Below are 11,857 nucleotides of genomic sequence, written 5' to 3'. Positions count from 1 at the left end.
TGAGTACAGTCTCCTCATCATGAATAATCTTGTCTTCCTCTTTTTAAGCACTTTGCACGAATGATTTTACAGTCTAAACTTTCATTGACAATTATACCGAGGTATTTATAATCCTCTACTTTTTCTACATTCTCATTTTTAATAAATATATTTTCATGTTTGTTACCATTTTTCCTAAGATAATAGGCTACGCTTATTTGTACTACCACTGCAAATAACGCCAGAGCTTATTTGTACTCTTACTAAAAATAGAATTTGCGTAATTACTAAAAATATAACATTTTATACGTATAGAACTGCAATATACAATGAATTATCTGGAAGTCAAAAAGTGAACACTTCATCTCATCACAATCACATTATTACTATTATTACAAGTTGATTTTGACGGACTTTGGTAATTCTTCACTCTTTTCAAGTCACAGAATACTCAGTTTACAAGGTAAGCATACGAAATGCACATTTTAATTCATTTCTTATTTTTATAACTAAACATGCTTTGGGGTTGTGTGTTTGTTGATTGTGCATCAGCTGACGACACATTTGTCGCTACCGCGAATTACTTAACTTTGACTTTATTACTTTATTTTGTGAAAAATAACAATAACAGGGCTTAAAAAAATTAAAATACTAATTCCCCCCCCCCAAATAATTTAAATCAGCCTTCCATGTCAGGCGATTAAAACCAGGTGTTTCAATGTTCGATCCCCAGTCAAAAGGTTGCTAATTTTATCAAGATCAAGAGGTTTCGAGTACTCACGACATTCCAGGCTCAGGGTCCTTTAAAAAAATACTTTTCATTCAGTTATTGTTATTATCTTTATTATGGCCGACACAGCATGCATCGTCCATACTTTTTCACAACTTTTTTTTTTTTTTTTTTTGGGGGGGGGGGGGGCTGTTTTTTTATATCGGAAAATTGGGTTTTGTATGTCATGTTCATGGAGAGAGAGAGAGAGAGAGAGAGAGAGAGAGAGAGAGAGAGAGAGAGAGAGAGAGAGAGAGTAATATTTTATAATGATAAGATATCTGTAGTGGTAGTATTATTAGTAGTTTTGAAATGCCTATGATGATGACAATGTGAGATAATTATATTTGTGTGATTATTTTTATTATATTTTTAAAAATTACGTACGGCTATGTCGTAGTGGTATGACACTCGCTTTTGGACCGGAAGGTCCTGGGCTCGAGCCTCGCTCGGCGCATAGTTGAGCCCTTGGAGAAGGCACTTTGCTCACTTTCTCTCACCGGACTCAGTTGTAAAATGTGTACTTGGCCGTTAACTGCGTTGTCTCTGTCCGAAGAAATTGTAATATCGCCTAACAGACGTTATGTCCCGTTCAACATGCGAAGTGTTGCTGTTATAAACTTTAGCATTGGCATGTATGTGCGTATTTCGCTGTAGTAAATTTAATTTAATTTTTTGTTTTCATCGACAGCTAACATGAAAGAACACTGTTGACGTTACTGGTGTCCTGACAATCTATAAAGATGCTGGCTCAAGGGCTATTCTGGCAAGGTGTGTTGAGGCAAACCTTTGCCTGTGGCAAAACTCATCAATCAGCAAACCATCATCTGGGCCAGCAGACCAGAGTGTCTGCATGCACTTTTTGACAATGGTTAGTAATGTTTTCAAATCTCCATATATAGCGCCTTTACATTTTTTATTGGTGATCAATAAAATAAATGCTCATTTTTCTAAATGAAAATGGCAAAGCACCATTTGAATTGAATTACTACTGAATGTATTAACTTAACGACAGACTATAGTTTGTTGCCAAGAGTTTTGTTCTATGGATGTAAAACCAATGAAATTTCAAGTGTGTTGGTGTGAATAATGATCATTTTTTAAAAAATTGCTATGTCTTTGACAAATGCATTTTATGACAATAATGCCATTTCCAAAAATTGCTAATGAAATGTGTCTCTTTTTTATTTCAATTTTTCCATCCAGAGCAGGATCAACCCTCTTTGTGGAACTACAAAAAAAGTGGTGGCAAACAAGTAGTGTTGACTTTTTCTGTATTGAGGCGAAAGAGATTTTTATTCCAAGGGTTTCGGAAAGCAAATTGCTTTTTATTCAGAGCTAGTGCACTATTTAACTGTTTTATTGTCTAAAATAGAATTGATTTTGCAGTTCAACTTGACTAGATATATAATTTTATACGACTTGTCTCTCAAGTAGAATAAAAAAAATGAAAAATGAGGATAGCGTGCCATATCATATTTTGAAAAATCATTTAATATATCTAGAAAGCATCTGTATAACCTATTGTATACAGTAAATAATTAGGTTTTGTGATTATAATGATGAATTCATAAGGTATGACATCATATTTGACCACAAAATTATTTTATCTCTGGGCGTAAAAAAAATCAATTTTACAGCATTTTTTTTATCTAAGGGGTATGGGTTAGTGAACCGATTATAATTTTTTTTGACTTAGATCAATCTACAAAATTTTCGTTTTGTTGTCCTATTCCGGTCATATTTTGAAAGTTTGATGGATCATTTCTTTTAGTTGTCTGCAAAATCAGCCTTTTAACTTTATGTCAAATTATAGAAAAAGCTTGCGCTTTCTCAAATGTCTGTTTTATGTCATTTGTCTGATTTTCTAGCAATCCTACCTTAATCATTTTCCTTTAAATTATCTTCAAATTTATTCAGAATCTTTTCTATGATGTGTTTTACATCATGATGTAAGTGTTTGGGGGGTAAATTAAAATTTAGCAATTTTATAAATTTTAAAATTCATTTGTTCCTGTCGATCCGCGCTAAATTTTCAGTTGAAATCAAATAAAAATTCTAAAAAAAATTATTCCAAGAGTTTTCATGATATAGCTATTTATGAAAGAAACATTGTGTTTAAATTTGAAAGAAATTTATATGCTAGTTTTTGGTGCATCTATGTTAGAAATTTTAGTGTTTTACGTCTAATTTTAGCTTATGTTGCCCTTAAAAAAGTTTTTTTTTAATTCAGTTATTTTTGGTGTTTAGCATCAAATTATACATTACATTATTAGGTCATGAGATATAATTAAATAATTTTAGAACTATAAAGCATATTTGACCACTAAAGTAATTTTTTGGTGAATAACAGTAATTTTTAGAGGGTATGGGTTAGCGAATCGTTTATAATTTTTTCAGAATTTGATCAATTTATAAAATATTACTGTTTTCTTGTTCCATATTGGTTATACTTGATGAATGTTGGCCGTTGTCTGCATAATTAGCTTTATTATCAAATTAAAGAAAAAATTTTCATTTTCTCAAAATTTAATTGTGCGTCATTCTATGATTTTCTAACATTCACATCTGGATTGTTTCCCATCAGATTGTCTTCAAATTTGGTCAGAATTTTTCTTATGATGTGTTTTGCATCATGATGGTTGGGTTTTGGGCTAAACAAAAATTTAGCAGTTTTATGAATTTTTAAATCAATTTTTTTTCCTGTCATGTCACACCAAATTTTCACTAAAAAATGGAAAAAAAATTCAGAAAAATTTATTTTCAAGACTATTGCTAAACCTATCCATCTTGTTGTAAGAAACATTTTGTGTAAATTTGAAAGAGATCTGTTCGTTGTTTTTTTCTGCATCACTGTAAGAATTTTGGGGTCTAATTTGAGCTTATATTGTCCCACCCTGGTGGTAGGGATTTGGTGGCTAATAGATAGTATTAGCGCTGGTGTTAGGGACTCAGTAATAGCCATGTGGTTGGGACTCGGCGAGTAAAAGTGCTGGTGATAGGGATTCAACGAGTAAAAGCGCTGGTGGTAGGGACTCAGTGAGTTATAGCACTGGTGGTAGGGACTCAGTGAGTAAAAGCTCTATAACTCGGTAATAGCACTGGTGGTAGGGACTGTGTCAGTGAATAAAAGCGCTGGTGGTAGGGACTCGACGAGTAAAAGCACTGGTGGTAGGGACTCAGTGAGTAAAAGCGCTGGTGGTAGGGACTCGGTGAGTAAAAGCTCTATGACTCAGTGAGTAAAAGCGCTGGTGGTAGGGACTCGGTGAGTAATAGCACTGGTGGTAGGGACTCGGTGAGTAAAAGCTCTATGACTCAATGAGTAAAAGCGCTGGTGGTAGGGACTGTTTGTTTGTTTGTTTTTGAGGGTTTTACGGGGCTTGCAACACATTAAGGTCATATCAGCGCCAGTAAAAAGGAAGAAATGGGATAGTAAAAAGTTATAGAATTCAATTAAAGCACCCAAGAAAAGGTAAGACAAAGGGGAATTTGTTCAAATAGGAAACAGATGTAGATTCCAAGAGCACACCATCAAAGTACTTAGTTTAAGATCACCTAAAAGTCTCATCCAGACAAAAGCACAGGTCCCGACTAAGAGGAATACACTCGAATGTTAACAATCAAATATAATATGTAAATAAAACATAATACAGTACATAACAGAGAGATGATTTACAATGAAAAAAATATCATCTCCCAAAACTAACTATACATTCGACTGCTTCACTCTCAGCCAGGGGATCCGGCCAGGACCAGGACAAAACCAAGTAATCTCATTCCAAGACAAAGACAGAAAGCATGTTGGAAAACAGATATAAGGGGATAGAAGACACAGTATGAACCCCCTGCTCACTATGGGAGGTCAGGAACCCCGCCCAGGTGGTAGGGACTGGGTGAGTAATAGCGTGGTGGTAGGGACTCAGTAAAAGCGCTGGTGGTAGGGACTCAGTGAGTAAAAGCGCTGGTAGGAATTCAGTGGTGTCCCTGATTTTAGACATTAGAATATAAAGAAATTTACAACTACAATCGGACTAATGATTTTATAATAGGTCCCACAAAAGTATATCTTTAAATTATTAAACAAGTCTGTTGATTAAATTAAATTATAATTTTATTTTAAAAGATCAAGAAAATGTCAAAATAAAAATGAAAGTTTTGACAACCAAAATGTACCTATTCCGTAACGTATAAAGACACACAAAAAAATCTTGTCTTCTTGCTCCTCTGTATTCTTGACACAGCATTGCTCTGATTTTTCGTGAAGATGTGTAGCATGAACACTACTTCACTCTATACCGATCACGACCCAACAAGTATTGAGAACAACCATGCTTCTCAAATTTGTTTTACATACAGGACTTTGCACTATCCTTTTGAATCTGGATAGAGACTTGACCGACTCAATTGTTAACGGGCACCTTTTTACTATCACACTCTTTTATTGAGATGTGATATTACGACTTATAATGTCCCTTTTTATTTCGTCACTGACCGACCACCTTTGAAATTTTGATATTCTACAACACAGTGTTTGGTCTCCTGTGTTATATTTGTTTTATTCTGTACCGACCTGTATAACACAGTTTCGGCCTTCTCTGTGTCATATTTTTATTGGGACATATAGTAACAGATTTGCCTTCTCTGTACTATAAATTGGTCACCCGTTCACGGACTGACACAGTACAGTAGCCTGCACTGTGCCTTGCTATCTTCCGGCCCCAAACGTACTTCACACAATCAACCCTGCATTATGTGAAGGATAGCTAGTGACGTTTGGCCACTGAGAGACGTTGTCATCACAAGATAGCATAGAAACAGGTTTGAAAAATACCAACTTGTGGTTGCCTAAAGCTAATATCCCATTGAGACTTAAGCTCGTTCTACAGTAACGTGACAGCCCCACCCACGTTAAAAATTTACTTTTTTGGTGGTTTATTACATGAAAATAAATTTTACAAATGGACAATGAGTAAAGGTGTTAAGGGAATTCTGTATGAAATTTCCTGTGTGAGTCACATTTGAAAAATTTCGCAGTCTAACTGTCTCTGTCGTGTCAAGGGCATCTTTATGGTCGCATGTCTCTGTTATCTGGAGTCCCTGTCTGGTCAGTCTGTGTGTCCATAACGTCTGTGGTCTCTCTGTCTGGTCAGTTTGTGTGTCCATAACGTCTGTGGTCTCTGTCTGGTCAGTCTGTGTGTCCATAACTTCTGTGGTCTCTGTCTGGGCAGAGTGTGTATTTATAATATCTGTGGTCTCTGGTCAGTACGTGCATTTACAATGTCTGGTGTCTCTGAAAAGTCAGAAAGAGGGTTAGAATGGGGATTTGTCTGTATTAAGTCAGTCATGTCAACAATGTCAAAGTATTTATCTTCAGAGACAAGAGTCAAAAACTGTTCCAACTGGGCGATTCTTTGCAGAAACTGATGTTCTACCATAACTTGAAACAAGCTATTGATCCTGTTTGTCACTGAAGACACAATTCGATACAGTCCTTCCCGTGTATTTGTCACACGTCATACTGGTACAATGTCAGTTTCAGGTTGGTCATGGATTTCCAGTCTTTCGCCCGCCATGACCCTCATCATCTATGCACATAATATTCACAAGTGGATACAAATATCGATTTACTTTGTATGTTGCAGCCATAACAAACACATCACAAAAAACACGCAAATCACGCCTCATTCTTCCCGTTACTTAAAACAAATACTCAAAACCACCATCCTCATTCACACTGAACTTTGTTACACCTCCTTCCTCCTCTATCTCTCTCAGTAATTCCTGTACCGTCTCACCGTCCGTCCTGTCAAATCAGTCTTGAACAATCTCCGCTGCAAATCTTCGACATCTTTAGGCAATACATTTTATCCTTGGCTTAATTGAATATATTGCCTAAGTTGGGTTGTGGACACCTTTGTTTTAGCCATAGCCTTCACTGTCTCATTCACGAGGGGCAGGCGATTCTCCTGATAAAGTGAGGATGGCTAAATGTAAAAAGAAAAAAAGATTAAAAGTACAAAATTGTATGCAATAGCATTCAATTAGACCTGCCAGCTAACAAAACCAAAAAAGGAATTATATTTTTTTATTGACAATTCAAAGACAAAAATCTGCATAGAAACCATAATGCACGAGTTGTGTTTGTCACTCTATGATACTTGAATGAACTAAAATGCAACAGGCGCTCATCAAATTCAATGGTTAAATGAATGACTGCAGAATTCCCAAAAAAACGTCGCTTCATTGTCTTTGTAACATTTTCATGGCATACAAATACGCAATAGAGTGGTCACCATTTATAATTAGTCCTCAGAAATCAAGCACTTATAACTGCATCGTACTCATAGTCAAAGTCAAATTTTATTTTGAAAAGTCTATGGACAACCATCAAATCTTAAAATTCCTTATCTGGAACAAAAAAAGAAAAAAGACCCCAAAAATACCACCACCTAGATCTGCTTATATTGTCTTACAGGACTTAATAGCGCTTACAACACTATAAAAAGGATGATGATATGGTGACTGATTCAATAAATAGGGAACAGTAGATTTCACGAGCACCTCAAAGATGTACCGATTTTGACATTACCTCAAAGTCTCACCGAGACACAAGCAAAGGATCCTGCTAAAACATTTACATAATTTAATAATATTCAAAACCTATAACTATAACAGTACATAACAGAGAGATGATTTACAGTATAAAAAACCATCTCAAGAAGAAAGGTACTGTATTTGACTGTCTGCCTCCCAACTAAAGCCCCCGCAAGGACCAGGGAAAAAATGAGCAATCTTAATCCATAACAAAGACAGGGAGCAACATGGAAAGGGAAACAAATATAAGGGATAGAAAAAAGTGAACTCTCTGCCCAGAACCCTTCCAAGAAATTTTTTTTTAAATAAAAAAAAATACAAATTCTGGAACAGTCAATTTTGTCAAAAGCTGGTCATCATCTCTCCATATCAGTGCGCCACCTTGATTGTATCGTAATAAAATATGAGTTGGAATGGCTGTTGTCATTTAAACATTTGGTCCTGGTGTCAACAGTGCATTTACCTAACTAATCTATTACTATATATTCACTCAATGTGGGAGGGGGGAGGGACAATTAAGTACTGAAATATAAAGTAACAAGAAAAGAAAAAAATAATACATATTTATAAAAAAATTGAGTCTAATTGCGACTAAAATAGAATTTGCGATTAATTGCTGTCAAGTGTAACATTTTCGGCAGCGAAAAACTGCAGGGACAAAATGTCGATGGAAAATAAGTATAAAATGAATGAGTCTTACCAATTTATCACATGGGTGATTTTCATGGTGGTGATTAGCCCTGTAACCCTCAGAAGCCAGTATTAATTTCAGAGTCTGCATGTAAGAAAAACTTTTTATTACAAAATAATAAAATTATCCACAACATAGTATGATAAAATATTAATAGCGTTGTCACTTGCATAGCTCAATTGTGAAGGATTTCAACATGCAGATTATAGAGCAATTGAAAATAAATTTTAATAAGACATTCAATAATAATACTAATCCAGCGCAATCAGATACAATATGAACAAATCAAGTCTTTCACTTTTTAAAACTGTTCTGGTAATAGTTGAACTATTGTCTTGCTGCATTACATCGTGCAGCCCGCCCTCTGAAGACTGTAAATGAGCTGCAGATAGGCACACATTGCCTCTTCCTCTGGATGTTTTAAAATTCAGAATCAGTTTGATTGCTTTATTAAAATTGTCTTGGCAATCAAGATAGAAAAGCTGATGGTGATAATTTACTTCCGAGTTATTCTGAAATATCATAATCTTGTGCATATAATATTTTCATTTTTTTTTAAATATGTAAAAGTAAAAAAACACCTCCTGTCCCCGTCCAAAAACAACCTCCTACCTCTGGTTAGGGCGAACTCCTTTGCTTGAAGTCAATTGCTTTTTGCCCTGCTTGCATTCATAGACACAAAAGTCATAAATTAGCCAACTTTCCTCAGGATGATATGATGGAAGCTGAAAAACACGGAATAATATAAAAGATCATAACATAAATACCTAAATATTAAGTTTAAAAATTGCAATATTTTCTCCAACTGAGACAAAGGTGTTACAGTTCAGTACGTTAGAAGAATAAGAAAGTAAGTCGAGAGTTTTCTCGAAGAACTTAAATTTGTGACGTGGTACTCAAATCAGGGACTAGGTCAAAAGCTGAATGGAATGGCACAAATGGAAAGCCAAAGGCATGTTGTTTTCAATATTTAAGTCAATAAAAATTCAAATTCTGTGCATTCTAATATTAGGCAAATAACTACAGACCACACTAAATTGAATTGTATTAAGTAAAAGGATCTTGTCACATTCAATCAAGCTGTCATTTGAGAAAAATTACTTCATTATAAATTGAAGTTCAGATCGCATGTTTGAAGCCGTTTAGGAAAATTCATGTATCTGTGTATAAGCAAGTTTCATCAAAATCACAGTGGCAACGAGTGTCTAATATTTGCCACCAGATACACTCGTAAAATTTGAGTGTAGGCCTATTTAGCAAAATCATATATTAGGAATGATTTATATTACATCATAAAGTAGCGCATGCCCGTCATCATCTGCATCTTTTATATATATATATATATATATATATATTATTAAAAAAAGAATTGAGCTTTCATAAGCCGCAATATCCACCAAACATGCTCAAAGCACTTTACAAAGGATCCATGACTAGCAGCAACACGTAACAAGTAGAACGTTAGGCGATGTTTTTCTTCTGACAGACAACGCTCTTAGCGGATAGGAAATCATACACATGAGTACAGTGAGAGAATGTGAGTCCTTGGCGAGGCTCAACCCCAGGACCTTCCAATCCGGAAGTGAGTGCCACACAGCCGCATATATCTTGGCTGTTCTTGAGAATTTGCCAAACACCTACAAACTAATTAGTAAAAAGAGGGGAGATGGGCAGAAATAGACAGACAGATACACACTCAGAGAGAGAGAGAGAGAGAGAGAGAGAGAGAGAGGAGAGAGAAAGGAGAGAGGAGAGAGAATAATATCAGTTGCCTGTGGTGTCAGTCCGTTTAGGAGTGAGGTGGCGGAAGAAGTAGTCTAGCACTAGTACTTCGGTAGTAGTAGTAAGTAGTAAATAGGGGAGGTCTTCTGCACGTTCCTTGAGCTAAGGAAAGTATTCCTTCAACTAACCTTAAATAAAAAATAAAACCTTGTACATTTCCAACAGTTGGACCTGCACTATGACCTATAACTAAAACTAACAGACAAAAAAAAAAACCCCGCTAAGACTCCTCTCCAGTACCTTTTAATATTTCAAATTGAATTATAATGGCTGCGGAAAACTAAAACAATGGTCATATAAGGAAATTTACAAATCAATCAGTTGTTCTACAGGTTTTAAAATGAAAATATGAAATAACAAGATATCACTCTAATATAGTGACACCTAACTAACACTAGACATCACACCAGCAGCAATGCTGAGCGGAGTAATTTTACTTTTTTCACTAGCAACCAAGTTGCTACATTGGATTTTCTTTCTTTACTTTTTTTTTAGTGTTCTGCTAATGTGCAATTTACATTTAAAATAAAAAGTGGCACCTTTCATTTCTTTTAATTCTTAACAGACACGATTATGTCCACTTCACATCTCAACAACAGGGACAATTTTTTTCACTTCTTGAGGCAGTTTTTTCTTACTTCTTTTAAATTTCATTTTTTAAAGCTTCTTTATTGATTTGTTTATAAGTTCTATTGTTCTTCTTATTATAATTTCATTGTCAATATCATTTTCATCAGCATACTTTTACGGTACTTTTACCATGTTATTCTTACGCTCTTACAGTTACAGTACAGCAGAGCGATACCTAACGCAGGCCTTTAAAATGCTACTAAATTTGAAAAATGAAAATAAAACGTTTGACAAAAGATCCACAGTTCAAAAGCTAAAACAATTATAAAGTGAAACCACCTCGAGGAACATCGGGGGTAGGTCTCTCACCCATACTGGGCACTGTGGGACTGGAAGTCTAGAGAGCTGCGCCGGTGGAACCCGTAATTTAGTTTCTTAAACGGTTCCGATCATTCAGGAGAGGAGTAGTACCTATCTAGTTGTAGTTATTAGTAGAAGAGGAAGAAGAAGAAGAAGGAGCATGTTCAGGTTCAAGTTCAACCTCTTAGTAGGCACTTGCAAGAATTTTTTAAAATAGTGGCTATGGGTATTAATTTAGCGTAGAAAAATAAAGGGGAGTGAAACATTAACTAGAGTGAAAAAATTATCGCTCTGTCTCAACTGGTTAAAAAGTTATGACCGTTTATGTGGTGGAAAATCTCTATATATAGCTTAATAGGAAAAAATGTGACCAAAGCACAGCATCCCAATGGATAATCACGTATAATTCAGAAACAGCTTCAGATACAACTTTGAAATTTTTACATGTGGTAAATCAACATCTCTGTAATACATTGCAACAGAAAATGAATTATTTATTGAGAAAGAAACGTATAGTTTAGAGCTGAGACAGCTGAAATCAAGGAAAATAGATCACGACATACAAATGAATGACCTATTGGAATTTTGGAAAAGTCAATAATAAAACATTTATTCACATGAAGATGACCAAATACACCACTGAATCGGCGTCATTTAGTTGTTCACTTTGAACTTTTCAAAATGAAAATAGACCTCATAAAAGCAAGATATAAACTGACAAATGTTTGAGGTGGTGTACTCTTCTTAGTTTGAGTTAGAGTGAGAATGACGAGAAATGAGTTGCCACTTAATTAAGGAAAAAATTGTCGTATCTAGTTTACTTACCTTCTTTGTTGACTTTTAATAAAAAGTACATTATTCTCATTTTCGAATGTTTTCAAATTGGAGAAAGATGAGAATGTCTCGTTTACCGAGAGGGCCATTTTTTTTGCTTCACACTTCTCAAAGAAAGACCGCGAAAAGTGGAGGCTGGTCGGCTGGTCCTTGAAAGCTCACAAATGCAACTTTAAACGCATAAGAGTGCTGGGAGTAGGTAGCTACAGATAGGTAAAGGAGCGGTGGTTTGCAACTTTAAACACATAAGAGTTCTGGGAGTACAAATAGTGAAAAGC

General features: G+C 35.3%; 1 long non-coding RNA gene across 1 annotated transcript; it reads left to right on the top strand.

Moving 5' to 3' along the window:
* The first annotated feature begins 181 nt into the window (after positions 1-181).
* On the top strand, positions 182-3,453 carry LOC144960503 (uncharacterized). The gene is made up of 3 exons (XR_013642861.1): positions 182-442; positions 1,440-1,619; positions 1,955-3,453. It is a non-coding gene; the product is annotated as an uncharacterized LOC144960503 (long non-coding RNA).
* The last annotated feature ends 8,404 nt before the right edge of the window (positions 3,454-11,857 follow it).

Source organism: Berghia stephanieae, chromosome 15, assembly GCF_034508935.2.
Source record: "Berghia stephanieae isolate SIO BIC M18660-M18661 chromosome 15, UCSD_Bste_1.3, whole genome shotgun sequence".
NCBI lineage: Eukaryota > Metazoa > Mollusca > Gastropoda > Nudibranchia > Aeolidiidae > Berghia > Berghia stephanieae.
This window is presented reverse-complemented; position numbering and strand designations above follow the sequence as displayed.